Source organism: Otolemur garnettii, unplaced genomic scaffold (genome assembly GCF_000181295.1).
Source record: "Otolemur garnettii isolate 467f Iridium unplaced genomic scaffold, OtoGar3 scaffold00055, whole genome shotgun sequence".
Lineage (NCBI taxonomy): Eukaryota > Metazoa > Chordata > Mammalia > Primates > Galagidae > Otolemur > Otolemur garnettii.
Window position 1 is genome coordinate 1,200,516 of NW_003852450.1, and position 22,408 is coordinate 1,222,923.

Sequence of the window (22,408 nt, forward strand, 5' to 3'; positions counted from 1 at the left end):
TACCTCCAGTCTTTCCTGTAGTCTAATTGCCGCCCCTCTTGAAGCTGTAAAATGTTGGGTAGCTTCAATTTCAGACAGATTGGTGGTATCCCCAGAGGAATGGCCACAGAGAAATGGAGAAAAAGATATGCCCAACCTCCCCCCACCATCAAATCAAAGAAATAAAAAATCTGTCTTCTTGGTGCCTCCCCAGTATTTATGTCTGAGCTCAGCAGACACCCCTGGGCTGCAGCCAGTCTGTGTATGAGCATTAGTCCATTACGCTTTTTATGATGCATGTTACCCACCCCTAACCAGCCCCCCTCCCCCAGTGGAACATTTTATGACTATCCTTTTCATTTCTGGAAAGAGCTTCACAGAATGGCAGATGCCTGAATCTCCCCACTCTTTGGGGAGCTATTTGTAGGCAGCCTGTCCCAGGCCATAAACAACAGGAGATAAACCACAGCCACTGGCAGTAAATGCAGCCAAGGCCAAGGAGATGCAAAAAAGTAGGGGGATGGGATAAGCTCAGTTGTGTCTGTGCAAGCCCAGTGGCCGGTGGGTCTGGGGTAGATGCTACTCACAGGAGAGTTAAGGGACTAGGTCAGAAGGGGGTGCCATCCTCCCAGATCTGCATGACAGCTAGAAGGAAATCTTACCACTCTTCTTCACGTCTATCTCCCCAACTAAAGCCACTCATCCCTTAACTGTGATAAGAACCAGTTCACTTTCCAATCAAGAGAAGGATTCCCTTTGGCCTCACTTTGCCCTGTAAGCTCGTGCTGATAGATTCCTACATACCACTTATCTCCCACCGATGCTTCTAGATCTTACAGCAACTCCCTGTGAGCTTGTCTGCCTTCTACCACCCACTCTCCCTGTGACGCCCACTCCAACCCCTCCTCCTTCTCTCTCTAAAATTCCCTTCCCTCATGGCCAAGATCAAGACTTATCAATCTATCACCACTACTTCTGGCTCATTAAAACTTCAGCCTGGACTCTGTTGGCCATGACAGTGATATTTATTTATCCCAGGGTTTAAGCTGCACCCATAGCAAGTCACATGGGATGAGACAGCACCTGGAGCCAGCTTTGCTCCATAAAAGACACCCCTGGGAGAAGCAAAAGAAATTCTGAATGAGTGCTTGGTCTAGTGGAGAATTCAGTCTCTCCCTGTACACACAAACAGCAGCTGAAAGCTAAAGAAGGGGATGGAAGGGGCTGGGAGGAGACGGAGGTCGGTGGCAAAGCCCTGAATGATGAGTGCATGGCTCTGCTTTCTCTCTCATCAGCCCCATCTTGGTGGTGAGATGTACTGAGAGGGTGGAGGTGATGGTGTTCTCCTTATTTGGTTTAAGACTCCACATCAAATGGAAACATGCAGATGAAAGTGATGTGCATTTCAAATGTATGTACACATCAGACTGCTGGAGATAGTAGCTATTATACTGCTTGTATGTTTTCTTTTTTTTTTTTTCCAATAAGCTGCTAAATTATTTATTGGGCACTGGGCTTTAATCTCATAAACTGCCTGCGGGCCTCAGGCCCCAGAAGCCCGAGCACTGCATAAAACACATACGCCAGGCAGGTTGCGTGGGACACTCCAGTGACTCTAGGTAGTGATCGGTCCTTCTTACTTGGCCTCTTCCCCCAAATCAGCTCATTATGACGAGCATTCTAGTTTTTCTATCATCATGAACTTGGAAATGGATTTTCACCTACTAGCAGACAAGGACCCCAGTCTAAGCACAGACTACAAGGAGTAGCTGTGGTAAAAGGCTGTTCTTAGAACTTCTTACCTTGGCTGAGGGACAGGCCTTAGAAGACAGTGTAGGACCACAAGTTCAGGACCACAGGCCACTGCTGTGTGTCCTAAGCTATGAGATCCCTCTGCTTCTCACCCTGACACTTATGGATGAATGATCCTTTTTATATCCAGGGGCTCTATTTGCCTCTTTAAAGTAAAAGAGACCTTCATTATCCCCCTGGCTCCCAGACCTGAGAGCAACTAGCTTGGTCATTCTCTTAACTGCTAAGATAAATAATGACATCCTGGAACTTGTTTAGTGGGCTTAGTTATATAAAGAACTTTCATGTGTATGTCATCCATTTTGAGCTCATCTTGTGATCCTAACCCCATGGGCTATGATATTATGAAGAAGTTGGCCCAAAGAGATCAAGTGATTCATCATTATCACTTTGTAATGACACTGAGATCAGAACCTGCATGCCCATCCTTTGTCCACTCTAATCATCATCTAGATGTGTGAGCTAATTAGTATTCGGCTAGTGTGGAAACTGAGGCACAAATCATCTCTGATGCTGAGAGGCCCTAAGGCTGTGTGGGAGTCGTGTCAGCACCAATGACCTTGTCATAGAAATTTGAGCACAAAAAGGGTAGTGCTTTCCAAACCCTGGGCCTCTGCTCCCTTTGAGCAAATGAAGCAATGCCAGCACTGTCTGGGTTTCATCATTCACTGTTCTGCGGCAGCCAGAACCTTGTAACTCTCCCTTGCAAAGTCAGACAGGCCAGGAAACCTAAGAGGAGGATATTGCAGTAGTCGAACACATAGGATTTTTAACCCATGTTGCAGGATTCAGGGAGTCCATGATCTACCAAAACACATACACACACATACACACACACACACAGGAAACATAACTATGCATATTTTTTTTGTGTGTGTGTGTGTAGGGGGCCTATTACTTTCGTCAGAGTCTCAAAGCTTTTTGTAATCCCTGAAATGTTAAGGCCTTTGCCTAATGGTTTTAACAGCACCCTTGAGCTCTAGGGTGGCCACTCCTAACCCCTAATTGCACACCCAAAGCATCTTGCCCTCATCTATGTTATATACCAGGGTAAGGAGTATGACATTTTTTGTTGTTTAGGAAAGAAGGTTCAAATGACAAATGATAAAATGTTAGGCCTGGCTGACCACCCTATTCATGCACCATATTCACCAGCTACACACAAACTCCCCATCCCCAAGCCTGGTGTCAGTAGCAGCAGAATAAAACAAACCTGAAAGAACTCAAATCAGGGCCAGGAGGTGAGCCAGAGACCCCAGGCCAGGACATTTGATCAGGGACCATGGAAAGAATGGACTGTTGAAGGTTATACCTTTGAAAGGCAGAGTATGGGTCATGGTTATGGTTGTAAAGACAGATCAGACAGTACAGGCTGGCAGAGGAGACCAAACAGGTGGCTCTGAGTCATTGTTGAGGGAACCAGTTCAGGCCAGAAAGCCTAAGCTCCATCAGCTGGTGTGGCTTAACCCTGCCATGAGGCAAAGGGAGGGAGTCCATTTGGGGATGGCAAAAAAAGCCCCATGGAGCTCTGATGCTTTTTCATGCCTCTTCTCACCCAGGACTTTGCCCACAGTATTCTCTCAGACTAGGGCCACTTTGCTGTTCCCCTTGCCCAAATAACATCCCCTCATCTTTAACATACTGTGCTATCACCCCCTTTAGGAAGTCCCCACTGTGTGCTTGATGGTATCCTGATCACGTGGCTGTCAGAGCAAAGGGGTAGAGGAGTCCAGTCCAGGGCCCAGACTCAGCTTAACCAAAGAGCCAAAGAGTCTGGTTCAACCCTTGTTCTGCCTCTTAATATCTGCATGATGTGGTGACAGTCACTTCACTTGTCTGTGCCTGTTTCCTCATCTGAAAACATGAAATAATAGTTTCTGCCTCACAGTCTTATTGTGAGAGACACGTAAGTGAGTTAATGCACGTAAAGCTTGTAGATGAGTGTCACAATGGAGTAAGTGCTCAGTAAATGGTAATATTATTATTGTATGTAGTATTACAATTACCCTTTTTCTTTTCTCTTTCAGTACACTCAGCAACTTTAGGATAAGAGATGATAAACATCTCTGCCCTTTTGGTACCAGCTAGTGTAACAAAGAGTCAATACATTTTAAAAGGAAGGAAAAGATGGAAAAAGTGGGGAGAGGAAAGAAATTCTAGGACAGGAGCCATCTCTCTGCCCTACTTGTAAAGTTCTTTCTTCATATGAGCCAAAAGGGGCTTGCAGATGTGTGCCATGCCTCTCAGTGAGGGAGGACTTTGGAGCTCCTATCAATGTTTGTGGCTGACCATGGGCAATGGACAGGTTTCTCTGGGGTGTACTCATGTTTCAAGCAATCACATCTCATACACAGAAATTCAAGGCAGCATGGCTGCAGCCAAAGCCTTTTGAACCTTTCCCAGAGGGAAAGTGCTTTAGCTTCAGTTAGCTCGAAGCCACACTCAGCTCACAGCCTCCCTCAGCTGTCAATGCTTCACCTGAAAGCTCCAGCAGATGCTGGGTCTGCACCAAGAGCTAGCTGACAGCAGAGAGTGAGGTGGGCACTAAACAGTGCCCAGAATTCCCAGCCCCCTCTGTCATTCCATCAATCTTCTAGGGTCCAGAACTGCAGAGCTGTGCCATTACTACTAGTATGTCATTCATGCATTCATATGCCCATTCAAAAAGATGACCATTACTAATGACACCTACTATGTGCTTTCAAATATATTACTTGCTGCTAATATCTATGTGGATCACATCAATCCAGTGGTTCTCAACAGGGGATAATTTTGCAAACATTTAGCAGTGGGTGGAAATACCTTTTGATTCCTAAATCTGGGGCAGAGGGCGCTACTGACTAATGGGTAGAGGCCAAAGATGCTGGTGAACACCCTACATTGCATAGGACTTACCCTACCCCACAACTAAGAATTATCTGGCCTACAACGTCAAAAGTACTGAGACTGAGAAACCCCGATCAAGGAAACAAACATTTATGGAGTTTCAACTAGGTGCCAACTACTATACGAAGCACTGCTGTAATCCTCAAAATAACCCTGTGACACAGGTACTATGACAATTTATTTTTCCTGATGAGAAAACTAAGGCTCATGGAGGTTAAATTATTTTCCCTTTCTTTCATGTAATATGTTATTATTAGACAACTCAGTACTTGGTGGATTGGAAAAGCAAAGCCAGGTCTTCTGGCCCCAAAGGCTACTCATGCACTAAAGCTTTCTGCGCAAGGTCAGGAGAGATAAAACGTGAAATAAGTAAGTGGGAGAGAAGCATGAGTTCAGGGAGGAAAGTACAGTTCCTAACAGCCATTGGGAATGAAAACAGATATGCCTTTCCTGCCTCCTTCTCTCCCAGTCTTCATCCACACTCACAAACACACGCACAATTGAACAAAATCCTTGAAGCTCGGTTTGCCTGAAGGCTTTCTATAGTGTGGGTGGTGATTTTAGCTTGAGATTCCACCCTTCTTCCCCCTCCTCCCCAAATATTTCTCATCTTACAAACAGCCAAACCTTTGACTGGGCAGAAGGCAGAGATATTTCCCCTGTTCCTAAAGTGTCTTGATAAAGATCTGCTCTCTCCCAGTCTGCAGCTTCTCCTGGTGCTGATTTAATGCATGCAGTAGGAGGTGTGGCATTTTATTTGTAGCTCCTGATGAGTGGGCTGTTTGGACAGGAGCAGCATGTGTAATGGGAAGAACATGGACTTTGGAATCAGACCATCTTGATTCAAATCCTGTTTGCCACCTGCTAAGTAGACACTATTGGGCAAATTACTTAACCTCGTTGAGCTTAGGTTTCTTCATCTGCAAATGAGAAAGGTGATACCTACCGTGCAGGGTTGTTCTGAAAATTAAATGAGTTCAGTTATGTTCATCATTTAGCACAGTGCTTGGCAAAGAGTGAGGACTCAAGAGATGCTAGCTGGTATGTTCATCTTTCTGCTTCATCCGCGGGTTGACTTTTTAGGGGAGCTCAAGAAGAAGGCAAGGAGGAGTCAGGGTATCTTTCTGCTAATCTGTGCCTCCCTCCCCGCCCTGGGCCTCCTGTGGGGACCGAGTGTATAGGTCAGCTCAGACCCAGGGTCAACCACAGGATGACCAACTTTGCCCTGCCACAGCTGCCACCTCCTCCCCTGGAGTGGTGATGTGAGCAGGACTTATCACAGGAAGACTCTCCGTGTTTACCCTTCAACTCTGCAGAGGTCCAGAGCATGGTGTGGAAGAGTTGAGCAGTGGTGCTGGTTGATCTTTTGTAGGGATGAATCCCACCATTGTTTAGGATCCTGAGGCTGACAGGGATCCTCACAACATCTTGTCGTAATGACACCATCCTCACTACTGGCCTTTTCCCCTTTTCCCTTGCTTCTCATAGAGGATGTCTTTGGATTGGATGGAGATAAGAGGGGAAACTCACTCACGGAGACCCTGCCATGCTAGCCCCTTTGCCACTCTGATGTAGCCCTTCCCCTCCTGGTTACACTATATCCCACCCACCTGGGGCAGGAGTGCATGAGCATTTCTGTAAAGATGCCCAGCATAGGAGCTTCTAGACCTTTCTGCCATCTTATCTTCTGGTGACTTCTGCAACCTCAGGGGCAAGAAGATGTTATTTTACACATGACACTATGCAGTATACTGTCACATTTTATAGCTTGTATAGTTCTCATAGCAGCTCATAAGGTGGGTGGGTATGCTTACCTCAATTTGGAAAATGGGTTGAACAGAGACACCCATAGATAATTCAGTCAATAAACAGTGCCTCTCAGAAACAAATTCCAGTTTTGTGGCTCAAGGTTTACAGCCCGCATGAAGCCTCAGTACCCTTGCAGTGCCCTTCCTTACCAAAAGCAAGTATTTAGACAGTATTGTTAGAACCCCTGCTATGTGCAAATGCCATAGGTTGGCTAAGGAAGAGGTAAAGAACAGCACACCCTGAGTCCTTTCCTCAGGCACCTATCTGAAGTCATGAGATGTGTTTGTGTCCTAACTTCCGCGAAGACTGGATGGATATGGGTGCATCTTTAAATCTGTTTGAAAGTCTGAGATGTGTGCACCTCTTTCTTACTTCCCCTAAGGACAGGATCTGAGTGCACCCTTCTCACAGAGGTTCTGGTGTGCAGCTCAGGGGTGGAGCAATGGGGACCTGGGGAAAAGAAGCCCAGAAATTAAGGAGCTTGGGCTTCATTCGCAGTTCTATAGCCACTAACCTTGGAGAACTCTCCCAAATTCTCTTATCTTTAAAATGTAGACATTAATCATTCCAGTTCCTACTTCACAGGATTGTGGGGCAGGCTTAGTGAGGTCATATGTGTGAAAGCATTTGGTGAGCTGCCCTCCATGGAGCAGATGCCAGCAGTGAGTGTCCAGGTTCTCTCCCTACCCAACCCATCTGATTAGCAGGCTCAGAAAGAACCTGACACCTGCAGGCTGGATCCCAGGAGCTCATGGCCTAGCGAAGCCCTGCGGGTATAGAAAAAAAAAAATTTCCAGGTAAGATCTTGGCCATTGCCCTAATGAAAAGAGAAGTGACAACTCAGGGAGGACAGAGTACCCTGCAGATGTCTTCCTATAGAGCTGGCTGATGTGGTCTGGCCAAGGATAATTTTTAGCTTGAGAGGTTTTCCGGGTGGCTTTTATGAGGGCCGTTTTAGAGAACTAAACTGAGAATACAGGAAAGAGAATTTCAGTGTTCATGAGGCTTTCTTGGTAGTGCACTCCTTGTTAAGGCTGACACTCCCGCATTCCTCCTTTCCAAATGCAGCCTCCCCATGGTCTCTCACACAGACTAGAGAACAGAGATCAGCCTCTCTGGCCTGTGTAACAAAAAACATCTTTCTCTTGCTGGTTGGTGACACACCCCTGCCAGTCTGAGAGCCATTATCTTTTCCAGATGTGGGATAATTGCAAGACTAATCACCTCTGGGGACCACCGGGACCCTTCTCTAGGGGTCTCCAGGTCCTTTTATTTAATCCTCATGACAGTCACTAACAATAAAGAAGAAAGTGGTAGACGTGGAGTAGAGGAGCTGAGATATTTGCTCAAAGACACAGTGAGCTGCTTATAATTCCAGTTTGAAACTCTCAGGTTTGCAAAAACCTGAAAAATGTCTCTTGTCCCTCCCCCTGCCTTCCTACAGGAAGGATTTTGTACAAAATAACATTACAATTCCCAGTGCATCTCTCCATCCTGTAGCTACCTCACTGCAGATGTGGGGCCACCTACTCCCCCCATCCCATTTTCTTCATCACCGCCTCCTGCCTCCAAGCCTCCCTTCCTGAAAGACGTTCTTGACACTGTCATTAAACAGCTGCCAGCAACACCTGCTGGCATTTTCTGTTGCAAAGATAACAATCCAACTTTAAAGAGAGAGACTAGAAAACAAGAAAGGCTAGGAAGGTGGAGTTGTGGGTTTGGGTTTTATTGTGGCTTTTTATTGGTTGTTTGTTTGCCAAACTACATTTTCTGTATATCTCTGTTGATTCTCATGTTCCTTTGCATTTTCTGCTCTCTATTTGTGAATCCCCTCTCCCACCCTCCACTCTGAACATCAAGAAAACCTGTTTTAGAATTACATATGGTGTCAACATGTGGCTAGGATCCTAATATCTCAAAGAAAAGTTACAGGGCTGTCTCCACCTACTCAAACCTTTAACAGTAGAGAATGAAAGAAAAAAAAATATATGAGAAAGTCAGCCTTTCCCTCCTCCCTTCCCAGGCCCCCTTCCAAAAAATGCTGATGTGGAGGATGAAGACAGTGTTCTCAGAGTCTGTGCCTAATGATAACTCCCTGACACCTGCAGGAGGTATCCCAGGACTTCCTGTCCTTGAACCCTGGTATTTCTCCTGTTTATCCAGAGTTCAGCATAAGAGTCTACCCCATCTTTGCTTACCGTCCAAATGGTTGCTAAGCCTTGATAGATACCTCCCCTGTGTGCCCCACCATCTTGCCCACCCACAGAGTGTGGCCCACTCCTAAGCCACCAACACCCCCTCCTCACCCACACCTGTCCCTAAGTACCACTGGATTCCACTGCCCAGCTAATTTCCTCCTGCCGCCAGCTGGAAGAATACAAAACCTATTATTATTTTTTTTTAAGGCAATAGGTAGAAAGTGGTAACTTTTTTTTCCACTTCTAGATAGAGGCCAATGAAGAATAAAGTGGCAGCTTAGTTATATTTCGAGGTTGCCAGGGGGTTGGGGGCTGGGAAGGGCAGGAGCAGTTGGGTTACTGGAAGCCAGATTCAAGGCAGCTCTGCAGAGGTCATCCCCAAGCTGTATGTGTGGGAAAGATCAAACTGATGACACTGCTGGTTTTCTATTGTGTCATGGAAAAAGCTTCTAGGGGATTCTTGCCAAGTCTTTAGAAGAAAAGATATATATATATATATATATATATATACACACACACACATATATATGCATGTATATAGCTAAAGATGTGTGTATTTATAGAGAGGTATATGTAGTCATGCCAGGGGGGTTCTGTGGTGAGGAGGAGGGGTCTGTGGGGAACAGCAGAGCCCCGGGATCTCCCCACAGCGCTTTCTGGCCCTTGGGAGAAGGACAGTTGAGCATTACCCAAGGTACCTGGATCCATGGCCTAATCCCTAGAGCCCCAGCTCCCGGGCTGAGAGCCTCCCTAATGGAGGCCACCCTCTGAGCTGGGAGTTTTCCTTTGAACTCTTCAGTCAGTTCCCTGTGGCCTGGAGCGCAGCTTGGGAGGAAATCGTTCTGGGAGTCTGTGATCCTGAGCAAGCTAATCTTCAGAGCATAGTGCAGAGAAGGGATCCCATGTGGGATGGTGTAGGCGAGGCCTGAGGGCGTGCCGGCTCACAGATGGGAAGAAGAGGCTTGGAATTCATGTCTACTTCCACCTGTGGGCAAAAAGTTTAATTGGACTATTGGGCTTAGAAGGACCCAGAGCTTGGTTTTAGAGGCACTGGGGTGGGAGGGGGAGGCTTGCCTGTTTAACTGCGATCTTCTTTGGCCACCTTGGAGTCTGGGGGAACAGCTGGGGCTTACTGAGACACTGGCTAGAGATTCTTTCCAGAAATCTCCCAGGAACTACGTGGGGTACACGTGCATAGACGTGTGTGTGAGCAGGCACTCTTCCTGACCTCTCTGCACTGGGGACCTCACGGGGGTGGGGGGAAGCAGCCTCGGCCCCCAGGTGAGCTGGCTGGGCGGCTTTGCCGGGTGTGCCAGTATCTGACTTTGACATCTCTCATTCCATCTCCATCATGTCAGCAGCTCTGAAGGTTGGCTGAAGCGTAACCACTTGCCTCACCCCCAGCCTGTGTCCCTGTCCCATTCCTGCCCACGCCCGCCCCAGTGGCCCAGGGTGTGATGAGTAAGTCACTACACCCACCTTATCTAGGGCCCGCCTTGGTATACTTTCCCTGACTTTTTCTAAAGCAGGGGGTTGGAGATGGGAGGCAGAATATGATTGCAACACTCATTTGGCTGTAGCTGCCACCTAAATTCTTCTGCTACAAAAGCCTCCCTCTTCCTCCCCAGGCAAGTTGAACAGCTTAGTACAAGCAAAGAGACTCAGGCTGGAAAGACAGCCTGCAAGTTGGCAGAAAGGACATTCTCGACACCTCCCTTCCCTCCACCCTGTCTCACCCCACACCCATCCTCAGGGCCAGTGATCCCTCATTCCTGAGGACCAGTTCACCTATCATGTGAACAGGTGAAGAAATCAAGAATGAAAGTGACACTCGAGTAATACCCTTCTGGAGCAGCACTGTCTAAGATAACTTTCCTTGATGAGAAAACTATTTTATGTCTGTGCTTTCCCATAGGGAAGCCACCAGCTGCATGTGGCTATTGAGAGATTCAGATATGTTTGGTGTGCCTGAGGAGCTGAATTTCTGATTTTACTTAATTTTAATTAATTTAAATATAAATAGCTACATGTGGCTAGTAGCTACTGTACTGGATGGTGCTGGAATATGAAGTAGAAACACTTAGAAGTCTAGGATGCCTGAAAGCCTAAAGGACTGGCCTTCATCGCTCAGTCCCAGTTGAAAGGGGTGTTTTTATTAGGTGCCGCAGTGCAATTGCTTTTACTTTTACCCCAGAATAAACCAAAATTCCAGGCTGAAGCATCAGACAGGGCTCTTTCTGCTGTCTGTGATCTGTTCCCCATGTAAAAGAAGCAGAGGGGTGGCTGAGCAGGAATGGGGCCCAGCAATTCCCACTGGGGTGCCCCCTCGCCCTCTCCCACCCAGCCTCACCCCCACCACCACCGCAGCAGGGCACTGTGCAGAGCGGTGCTGCAGCTGCACACATCTGGTCCCGCCCCAGCCCTGCCCCTCCCTTTCATTTCTGTCATCGATGGGCTCCTGGCCACTGATGGTCAGCAGAGTCAAGGAGGCCCCACAGACCTCCCTTCCGGCTCTCTCCCCTCCCTCATCCCCTGCTGAGGAAGGTGAAGGGAGAAAGAGAAAAAAAGAGAGGGGAAGGCAGAGTGAGGCTGAGCTGAAATGTCAGTGACATTCAAGAAAGTGACTTCGTGGGGCTCTCACTGACCTCCCTCCGGATTCGGGATGAACCTTGCCTGGTTTATAAGCCGTCGGTGACTTCTCCCTGTCTGAGTTGCCAAACCTGCGCCTGCCCCCGCCCCCCGCCCTCCCAGGCACACACATGTGCCTCCTCCCAGACTCTGGCTGGTCCATCTGTGACCTTTGTTCTTCTGACCTCACCTCTGGGAAGGGGGAGGAGTACCCGAGAAGAGCTTTCACTGCCACCCCCCCCCATCGCAGACTGAATAAACTCAACCCCCCTCTCTGTACAACCTCCCCCAGCTCCTCTGGGTAAACAAGTGGAAGAAAGGAAAACTCTCTTTCTGGGCCAGGAGGTTGGCAGCCTGGGCCAGATTCCACATGTTGAGAAAGGGTAGAAGGTGTTCTTTTTTCTGATCCTAGCCTCTCAGCCCACCCCCAGCCAGAGGTAGGATCACTCTGTCACCCTATAAAGTTGCATTAATTTACCAGGCTGCCCAGCAGCCAGATATTCCTAGAGAGAGACTGAGCTGCCCATCCTAGGAATGGGCTGGAACCCAGGAGCTCTGCCCTGGTGGAGGGCTGCTCTTCGAGCCCTTTTTCTTTCCCATAACTGCAGAGAAGAGCTGAAGGGCCCTGGCTTGTGACTAACCAGCCGAGGGATGGCAAATGCACCTCAGTTTCCCTATCTGCAAAATGAGGGAATTGCACTGAACAGCCCTCCCAGAGGGCAAGTTCCCTGCACAGAACTTCCCAACGTCTTCATTTGTGTGGGCAGAGCAAGGCATTTTTAGTAGTTATGCAATTGTAGCAAAATACTCTTGGAGTTTTTTGTGGTTCCAGTTTCTCAAGTAAAGAGAGACAAGCTTGCTACTCACCTCCTTCAACTGGTCTGAGTCCCCTGCTTATCACATTCTAAGCTCTGGAGCTGAGCTGAGCTGAACTAGACTGAACAGGCCATGCCTGGGGAGAGAGGAGAGGCATTAAATAAACTAGACTTTGTTTGCCTAGCAGCTAGGGCAGGGAGGAGTTGAAGAGAGATAGCAGAAAGAACTTCCTAAATCAGAGGAGATCTCAGGGGAGTGTAGCATTTCTTTTCCTGGCAAAATTTCAAAATAAAAAGTTGGAGGAGTATATTTGCCTCTTGAAAATTATTTTTTAGGACATGATTTAAAAATATGCATTCTCCTCCCGTTTCATTGTACACCACCACTTCCCACCCCTAGGCCCTGTCCCTACCTTCCCAGTGGTATCAGGCCCACAGGGGGCTGGTGCACAGATGGTGGGAAGAGGTGGGCTGTAGAACAAGGGAGTTTCTCCATAGTGCAGGGGTGAAATTCCCCTCCCAGCCCCTCCCTGACTTCAGACCTCTGCACCTTTCTTGCTAGTGATCCCTAAATTACTGAGCTGTCTAACCCTATCAGGGGGAGGGGCACACAAACTGGGTGGATGGGAGGTGGAGCAGAGGAAGTATGAGGCGAAGGTCAAGGGTCTTTTCACAGTGTGTTTTGGCAAAGGAGGCCTGGGGAGCAGCCAGTGAGGTCGGACTTTCATCTTTCTGAGCTGCCCTAACTCGGGAAGCAAAAGCTGTCACGGCAACAGTGATTTGGAGCATGTGCTCTAGGGGGCTGGGGTGCACCCCTTGGGGCCAGCTCCCTGACGGAAAGATCAGATAACAGATGTGGCCTTACCCTGCACCCACTCTGCCACTGCACTTCTCAGCCTGGGAAGGCAGCCTGTCCTTGCAGGGGTTTGCTGGGAGGGAGGAAGATTCAGCTTGGCTCATCTGGGTGAGGAAGCAGATAGATGGATGGTCTCCAGAGCCCCAGCCAGCATGGAGCTTCTCTGATGTTCTAGGAGTCCTTGGCGTGTCACTATCTCTCTCCTGGCCCAGCAAATTAAGATCGGAAAGGAAGGAAGAGATAACAGGTGCAGAGCCTGGAGGATGGAGGTTTCCCTCTAAGTGGGAAGGCTTGCATGGCTAGTGTCTGGGGTTCCAGAGGACCCGGCCTCCATCATTCCTCTGAGACCTGGGCAGAGGGGAGGTGCCAAAGGCCTGGCTGGACCAGGGCCAACAGCATTTGCTCTCCCCGCCCCAGCTGTTCCCATTTCCCTGATCACAGCCCTCTTGACCCTCCTTAGGTGTCTTCTGCCCCAGCCCTCCTTAATGGCTTTGAGGGGGTGGGCAGCGGCAGCAAATTCTCCTGAGTGGTCAGGACCCAGTGCAATGAGCTGGTCTTCAGCAGAGCAAAGTCTCCTAAGGCTTGGGCAAAGGTGTTGAGTGGCCCGTGTCTCCACACTGTCTCCACACTCGCTTGCTCTGGGCAAGACTTGTGATCCCTGTGCTCTCCATTTCCTCACCTGTAGGACAGGGACAGTAATAGTGGCCTCCCATGTGGCTTCACCATAAAGTAGGTGCACAGTGCACAGCACAGTGCCTGAATCGCAGGAGGAACTCAGCCTTCTGTTGTTATTTCTCAGCTCTCATCTCTGTTGGTGGCTCTTTAACACCTAAATAGGGACTGTCCACTGCCAGGCAGCCATAGTCACTGCCCAGGCCCCAGTTGTGTGCTGAACCATTTTCTCTGCCTTTTGCCCCTGCCCAGCCATCCAGGCCCAGAGGGCCCCCACCTAGGCCCCCCGGTCCAAGCACCTCTCCCCCTCCCTAATGCGGAGGCGTTTCTTCTGCTGACAGCCTGAAGACAGGTCATTTTTCTTCTCCTTGGATATAATGGCCTCTACTCCCCTACCCCACCACCCGCCTTTCTCAACCTTAATGACTTTAACATACACACAGTTCTTTAAAGAAAAAAAATACAAGCCCCTAGTGAGCTGCTTTAAACCTCCTGTTGCAAAGGAGAAACAACCCAAGCACATGTTCACAAGTCACTGCATGTGATGACAGGGGGCCTTGTGCTAATTTCCTCATGTTTGAAGCCCCAGGGTGGGGGCAGGGTGGAGGCAGCCAGAGGGAAGAGACCCAGGACCTGGGTTTTTGGTTGTTCCCTTTGATGCTCTTAGAAATGCTGCAGCATTTAGGGAAATATTTCATCTTGGGAAAACCTGAAGAATAAGAAAGACGCCTTTAGGCAGGGTTAGTCGGGGAGCGGGGGATCTCTCAGAAGGGGGATGCTACCAGAAGATCTTTTCTCTCCTCCAGGTCTGAGTCCCTGCTCTGGCTTATTTCTCTGGGTGAGAGGAGGGAAGAAACAATCTCTAAGGGAGACTCTAGCTGGAGATATTTATGGATGTGCTGAAGCCTCCTACCCTGACACACACACTTTTTGCCTCCAGTCTCTCTTTGCAGTTTGCTGGGGAACCTGTTGAGGCACAAGGCCCACCTTTGCCCCTCAGTGGGATAGTGTGGAGGGTGAACCCCTTCTTCTGCCCTTTCTAGGGCTGACTTCTAGTCTGTGAACCAAGGGATGGCCTGGTGCAGAGACAGGGACTGTGGCCTGCCTCTCGACTATCTCCCCATCCCTCACCTGCCCAGGCATGAGGCAGACCCCTGTTTCAGGAGGAAGGAACTGACTGCAGGTTGGGTGGGCAGAAGGGAGAAAGGACGAAGAGCCAAGAGCCCTGGCTGCACCCCCAGGATGGAAATGGAGTTGGCTGGGATCCAGGTTTTCCTCTACATCAGAAGCAAGCGCACCAAAGCTGCAACCTTACCCCTTGACCGAAGACGGGAAAGTGCCTGTCTGACCTCACGTTATTGGTGCTATTATCATCATTATTGGTAATATCACCATCATCATCCTGTAATTTACCAGCTTCAATGGCGAGAAGGCTTAGGCTTCCTCTGGGCTTTCATGTTAAGAGAAAATGAGTTGTGGCAGCCTCCCCAGGCCTCTCCTCCCTTTTACCACCCACAGGGCCTCTGTCACCAGAGACACTCTGTAGTCCAGGCCCAGCATGCTTTCATCCTCATAGGTGACAGGGCACAGATGCAGTGGCAAGGGGAGTCCCCTTTGCTGCGGGGAGCACATGTCCTTTTTTAAAACAAGAAAAAGACTTCAACCCAGTCCTTACCCAGGAGTTCTTAAACTTGAGCATTCATCAGAATCACCTGATGAATCGCCCACCCCCAGAGTGTCTGATTTAATGGGTGTGAGATAGAACCTGAGAATTTGCATTTTCCAGATGCTGATCTTGCAAATTCACAGATGATGCTGATGTTGTTGATCTGGGGACCACACTTTGCAAAACAATGCCCTAAATCATCCTAAAGTGGGTACATTTAAGACGTGAGTCACTGGAATTCCCTTTTTCCTCTCATCCTCCTGGATACAGGTATTTACATCATGCCTTATTCAATAGTCTTGAAATTCAGTTCCTGAGAAGAGCCCAGATGCAGGGGAGGTGGGTGCTGCTAGCTCTCACACATAGGGAGCCCTTGGCAAGAAGGCAGAGGCAGGCAACCCCCCCCCCCACACACACACACACAAGACTTATTCCTTCATTTGGCATTTTGGGCCTTCCGCAAGGGGTGGCTAGGGCCAGCCTGACTCATGAGTAAAGCTCTTTTGAGAACACTGGTCCCCAGCCAAGCTTTCCTCCCTCAGTCAGGCCTACCCTCATTCTTTCTCACCTGTTCCTCTAGCTGAGGTTCAGACTCAGCAGAAAGTGATGATGTCCCTGAGCACACTGACCCATGCACACTGTCCCCACACCCATTCAGAAGCAGGCAGCTGGGTGCACACTGTGTACATTAATTTTCAAAGCAAGCTTTCCCACAAATCTCTGCTATACCTTTCTTCTTCTGTCTACTCCAGAGAGCTCCAAAAGTCTTTAAAAACACTGCCATGGGAACATGGTTTTTCCTCTTTTTTCTCCTTACTATAGGAAAGAGAAGAATGAAGATAGGAATTGATACTTGTTGAGCTCCTATGGCGTGGCAGAGCCAATGCTAACTACATTACACATCATTTCCTACAGTCAGGGGTGTTTTCTTCCTGATGTTTGCTCAAGTTTTCAGGGTAAGGCCCCACACCTATTTTGCAATAGCAAGTTTGAAATCTCAAGGCACGCACTACACACAGGTAATAGGAGATGGGCAAAGTCCAGCCCAGTGGTTTTTAAACTTGAGAGTGCATCAGGATCACTTGGCAGCTTGTTAAAACACAAACTGCTGGGTCCCACTCCCAGAGTCTCTGATTTGGTAGCACTGGGCTGGAACAGGGCGTAAGGATTTCCTTATCTAACAAGTTCCTAGTCTGGGGACTGCACTTTGAGAACCAGTGACCTAGTTCTTCAGCCCATTGGTTAGACTTTTGCCAGCTGTTACTCCACACTTCACTCATCAGAACTATATTTCTACCCCTAGACTAGATTACACTCTAAGTCCCTTTGAAGTCACTTAGGAAAAATGTGACCAGCTTGCTAATTCCATGTTGTTTCTTCATTTATCCAAAAGATAATAATCATTATAGTAAATACTCATTTAGTGCTTACTAAGTGCCACTGTTCTAGAGCTTTGCATGTATTAACTCTTTTAATCCTCTGAAGCCTCTGTAATTATTACCCCATTTTACAAATGAAGCATCAGAGACTCAGAGATGTTAAGGTTACACAGCTAACCAGAGGTGCAGTAGGCATTCAAACCAAGCAATCTAATTCCAGAATCTGTGTTGCTAACCAGCCCTCCTCTTGTTAAGTATCTGCTCTGAGTTAGGCACTATGCTGGACTCTGAATGGCTTAGGTAGGAAGAATACAAAGGTGAATAAGGCACAGCCTTGCCTTATTTTTTTTTTTAGAGACAGAATCTCACTTTGTCACCCTTGGTAGAATGCTGTGGCATCACAGCTTACAGCAACCTCCAGCTCTTGGGCTTAAGCAATTCTCTTGCCTCAGCCTCCCAAATAGCTATGACTATAGGCGCCTGCCACAACACCCGGCTATTTTTTTGTTGCAGTTTGGCCAAGGCCGGGTTTGAACCCACCATCCTTGGTATATGGGGCTGGCGCCCTACTCACTGAGCCACAGGCGCCGCCCACAGCCGTATCTTATTTTAACAATTGGAGTGTCATAAGATAGTACCAAGATGGAAATAGGTACAGAGGATTAAACATCATACTTACTACAACAGTCTCCAATATCATAACTCATCTGAGGAGTTACTGAGAACAAGACATTCTCCGGGCAAACCTAGAAATCTCTTGTGACTTAGAAGTGCTCAGGGCCTAAAGCAGAGAGAAGGAATCACTCGACCAGGGAGAACTGGAGAAAGCTTTAAAGTTGAGCCATTCTCAACCTGTGAATCGCAACCCACAGGAACTGTATTATAAGGGCCACAGCATTAGGAAGACTGAGAACCACTGCCTTAAAGAAAAGTGTGAATTCAAGCTGGGCATGTAATACACTGTAAAAGAGGCCAAAGACCACAGCAGCCAAAGCAGTCTGTGCAAAGGTACTGGGGTGACCTTGCCACAGCAAGTCCAGGATTATGAGTGCTAGCGGAAATTAAAGCGTAAGGAGGAAGAAAGTTTGTGAAAAGAGGAAGTCAGCTCAGCACCTATAGCTCAAGTGGCTAAGGCACCAGCCACATACATCAGAGCTGATGGGTTCAAATCCAGCCCGGGCCTGCCAAACAACAATGGCAATTACAACCAAAAAAATAGATGGGTGCATGTAGTCCCAGCTGCTTGGGAGACTGAGGCAAGAGAATCGCTTAAACCCAGGAGTGGGAGGTTGCTGTGAGCTGTGATGCCACAGCACTCTACCCAGGGTGACAGCTTAAGGCTCTGTCTCAAGAGAAAAAAAAAAGAAAAGAAAAGGGGGAGCGACTGCAAAGAAAGGCTTAGGCCACAGTGCACATGATCGTGAACGTATGTGTGAGTGTGAACTTAGGTAACTAAGGGGAGACCATTTAAGATCTCTCAGGAAGGGAAGGCCATAATCAGATGTGTAATTTTAAAAGATAAGTCCAGGTTTTAGCTTTTAATTCAGCATGTGCTGCCTGACAAACATACCAGGAGCTAACCTTCCCCTGTGTACTCAGTCACTTACATCTCCCTGAGTAAGACCACTCTCCCTGGCCCTTTCTATCTACCTGGACAACATCCCTTTATTGTCTGTTTCTCACTTTAAGGTTTTTTCAAGCTGATCTTTTAGATTCTTGTGAAGGCTTTTCCAACTTGTACCACCCTAATTTTGACCTTGTCACTCTCTGTTTCTGGGTCCTATTCCCCACGACCCCATGACATCTGTAGCCATGTTGTCATATAGCCTCAAAGCCCAAGGCTCCTTGCCCCAGCAGATAAGGGCAGACTTGGATATGTCTTTTGTCTGAAGCATAGAAGTGACAGTCATCCTTCCCACCCATACCTGTGAAAGTGGATGAGTCCCTGAGTGTGGTTTCTGCCACACTCACTTGTTTAATCCAGCTTTTGTCATCTCATTGAGAAAGCTGCTGCTAAGAACACCTTTCTTCAACCTCCATTTTCCTTACCTGTGAGATGGTAATAATTCCTTTCTTACCCACTTAATCAATAGAGTTATTGTGACTTTAACCAAAACCTGACTTTGAAAGCATGTTGTAAACTGTAAAGTGCTCAGCAACTAAGAGAGATAAGGAGGGTGTGTAAGGTTGAACAGAAACAGGATTGAGTCATCCATCAATTCATTTCCAACAAAACTCCAACAATACCATGCAGTGGGGAAAGCAGCCGTGTGCAATCTTATAACCACGCCAACGAGCCCCTAGGCACCTTTTAACTGTCTTTTGAATTGTGGGGTCTTCTGTCTCTGGCTATCAGGTTTTCTTAGAAAGACTGCCTTTTTTATACCCTTTCTCCCCCCTGACCTCTGCCCCTCAGAGCCTCAGGTGGTAGCTCTTAGCCCCCACTGAGACTATGGATGACTTTTCCAGATTTCTAGCCCCTTCCCCAGGAGAGCAATGATTACCAGTGTGGAGAGAACTGGCCCCAGGCTTCCCTCCCAGGCTTCCCTCCCAGGCTTCTCATCAGAGGGCTGGACCAGAAAGGAGAATGTGGTTCTCACCAGACTGCCGAGATTTTTAAGGGATACAAAGTTTGGCCATTTTTCATCTTCCTCTGCCTTTGGGTCAGGAAGCCTCTATCCCTCTCTCCTTGGGTGCTGGAGTCCCTGTGCCCCAGTTCAGAGGACATTCCAGCCCTGAAGGGACACAGTAAGGGAGGAAGGAGAAACCTCCCATGGGAAGGAAAGGCTCTTGCCCAGTGACAGGCTGTGTTCCATACTGGAGGCCACCTTCACTGCTGGATGTGCAGCTGGGATACAGGACCTCACCTGCATGGGATGTGGGAAGACTCACACTTTCTTCTTTCCTTACCATACCCCTGTCCTCCCCTTGCCACACCTGTCCCCTCCCACCCCCCAGACTTTTTCTCATCTTCCTTCCGTCCAGTTTCCGACTGCTCTTCAGGTTAAGACCCTCCAGTTGTTCAGTGCTCTCCTCATATACCTCCTTCTCCCGGAGATTTCTGCAGGATCAGCCAGTCTGCTCACAGCTGGATGGCTGGTGGATGTGCTGTTGAGTTCTGTTTTCAAGGGGGACGGGAGCTCCCACAGAGCTGCTAGTGGGATAAGTTTTGACAACAGCTGTATCCCAGCTGTCCCTGCGCCCCCGAAGACAGCAGTTGGCTGAGGCTGGCCAGAGAGTTCCCAGGGTTAGGGAGGTATCAGATCAACAGAGGCCAAATCAAATTTCCCTTGCATTCCAGAGCTGTTGAGGGAGACCAGGAAACACCAGTTTCTTTCCTTAGGGGATTTCTCCTGTGTCCATCTTGTTGTCACTTTGTAGTAGTGCACATGGGGGTGTAAAAAGGGGAGGACCCGAGGAGAACAAGAGGCCTAAGGGCTGGTGCTCAGCTGGGGGTCAGTCTTGGTGAAAACTGAAAGCAGGGACCTGGGCCTTGGGAAGGAATGCCTGGCCATCCCTGCAGCGGGCACACTAGCCGGCCTGCCGGGGGATGTGGGAGCTCCTCCACCCCTCTCTGATGGCTCAGGTGAGCAGCCTTATCCTGCCTCTGTTGCCCTTCCCAGCTATCCTCCCCTCAGCTTGTCCTCCCCCTCCTCTGCCCGTCTCCTCCAGATGGTCTCCACATCTGGCTGATGACCATCCAGAGAGTTTGACAATGCCTTCCTCCCACCCCCACCCGCCGCGTCTCCTTATGACTCTGCCTTCTGTGTTCCTCCTCACCTCCCCCAGTGCCTCTGCAAGAATAGAATAAGCACACAGCTCTACAGAGAGCTATCCCTTTCCTCCCCTCCAGCCCCACACACAAGCGCAGGCTGCCAGGTCTCACCAAGGCTCTGCTTGCCTCTTTCCCGTGCTCCCTCACTGAAAGGAGCTACAGGCAGAGCCCCTCCATTACCAAGTAAGTTCTAGGCAGAACCCCATCACACCATGATTCAGAGACTTCGGCCTCTGACCCTAGTACCTTTCTCAGAAGGAACTTCGGGTAACGAAGAAGACTCAAAAATTCCATTAACTTTGCTTATTTCCAAGAAGTTATATCACAGGGGCTTAATCCTGTCTGTGGCATATGTGCTTCTGTGTGCAGGTGTGCATGTATGCACCTGTGCCCAGGATGCTCACCACTTCTGGGCATCCTGGTGTCCATGTGGCATTCCCAGGCAGGACAGAGGGAACGAGAGTTGGGCAGACTGAGGCAGCAGATGCTGCTCAAGCTCTCCCTGGCTTCGTGCCACCGGTCCCTCTGCAAGTCAGGCTGGTAATAAGGGGATTACTCTTACTTCCCCTCCATCTCAGCCTCAATATGCCTGGCTAATGCTAGTTCAGCTGGTAACATTTTCACTGGCAAATCCTCCATCTACCCTTGGGACAGGCTCTGAATACACACTTGGCCCCAGAACTGGATTTGGTGTCAGTGGGAGCTTTGGCCTTAAATCTTCAGCAGAAAGGACAGCTCAGTAGCAAAGAACAGATCCTTCATCCCACTGAAGACAGATAGAGCAGAAAGAGCACTGAGGTGGACGACGTACGAGTCCTGCTCAGCCTTGTGGTCACTGTGTGATCCTGAGAACTGCACTTAGATTCTCTGAGCTTTAATATTCTCAGTTCTTAATGAACATAATAACATGGGACTCACAGGGCTGTTGCAAGGATTAAATAAGATAATATATCCATATGCAGTAAGCACTCAGCAAATGCTAGATAAGTCTGAAATCCAAACAGGGCTCATAGTGTAGGGAAATAGAACCACAGACTTTTTAAAAGACCCTCAAAGGCTCACTAATCCAACATCCACAGTGCAGTGGTGGTGGCAGTAATACTACTCAACATATGTAATGTTCCTGTGCCAGCCTGGATTCCAAGTGCTTCGTGTGTACTGACTCATAATCCTGCACCAACAGGATTTGAAATGGGGGGATTTTACAAATGAGGAAATTTGGTCTTAGAGGTTAAGTACCCTGTTGCCAGTGGTGAGAAAGCCAGGAGTCTAGCCTACAGAGACTGAATCCAGATTTTGTTATTTTATTTTATTTTATTTATTTTTTTTGAGACAGAGTCTCACTTTGTCGCCCTTAGTAGAACACCATGGCATCATAGTTCACAGCCCCCACCCATAGCTCCTCTTGGGCTCAAGTGATCCTCTTGCCTCAGTTTATCATTTTTAGTTGAGATGGGGTCTCATTCTTGCTCAAGCTAGTCTCAAACTCCTAAGCTTAAGCAGTCCACCTGCCTCAGCCTCCCAGAGTGCTAGGATCACAGGTGTGAGCCACCGCACCCAGCCCAGACTGTGTTCTAAAACTCTACCTAACACTACCTCTCCTGTAGTCAGTGAGGCAGCTCCAGTCCAGAGAGGGCAGTAACTAGCTCAAAGTCACACAGTGGTTAATCTTCTTCCTCCTAGACCTGGGCTGTTTCTGTGACATTGGACTGATCAGCCATATTCTTTAGGAGGTACTGGAAGGACCCATCTTCTACAGCCAGTGAGCCTGAAAGTAACTCAGTTTCCCCTTTCTCTTCTATGGTTCACGAGTATGCCCCCAAAGCATGTTTGTTCAGACTCCTACAGGGATTCCCAGCTATGGTCAATGCACTCCCATGCCTCCCTTCTGCAAAGATAGATGGTAGGCTCAGTACTGCCCAAGGATATGATG

The 22,408-nt window shown here is 48.5% G+C and overlaps 1 protein-coding gene and 1 long non-coding RNA gene across 2 annotated transcripts in view; one reads left to right on the forward strand and one right to left on the reverse strand.

Moving 5' to 3' along the window:
• Nucleotides 1-22,408, forward strand: part of PLXNA2 (plexin A2) — a 210,109-nt gene that overhangs the window by 46,187 nt on the left and 141,514 nt on the right. The gene's annotated exons all lie outside the window — the stretch shown is intronic.
• Nucleotides 9,213-12,755, reverse strand: LOC111726153. The gene is made up of 2 exons (XR_002774002.1): nt 12,541-12,755; nt 9,213-9,669 (listed from the first exon to the last, which is right to left on the reverse strand). It is a non-coding gene; the product is annotated as an uncharacterized LOC111726153 (long non-coding RNA).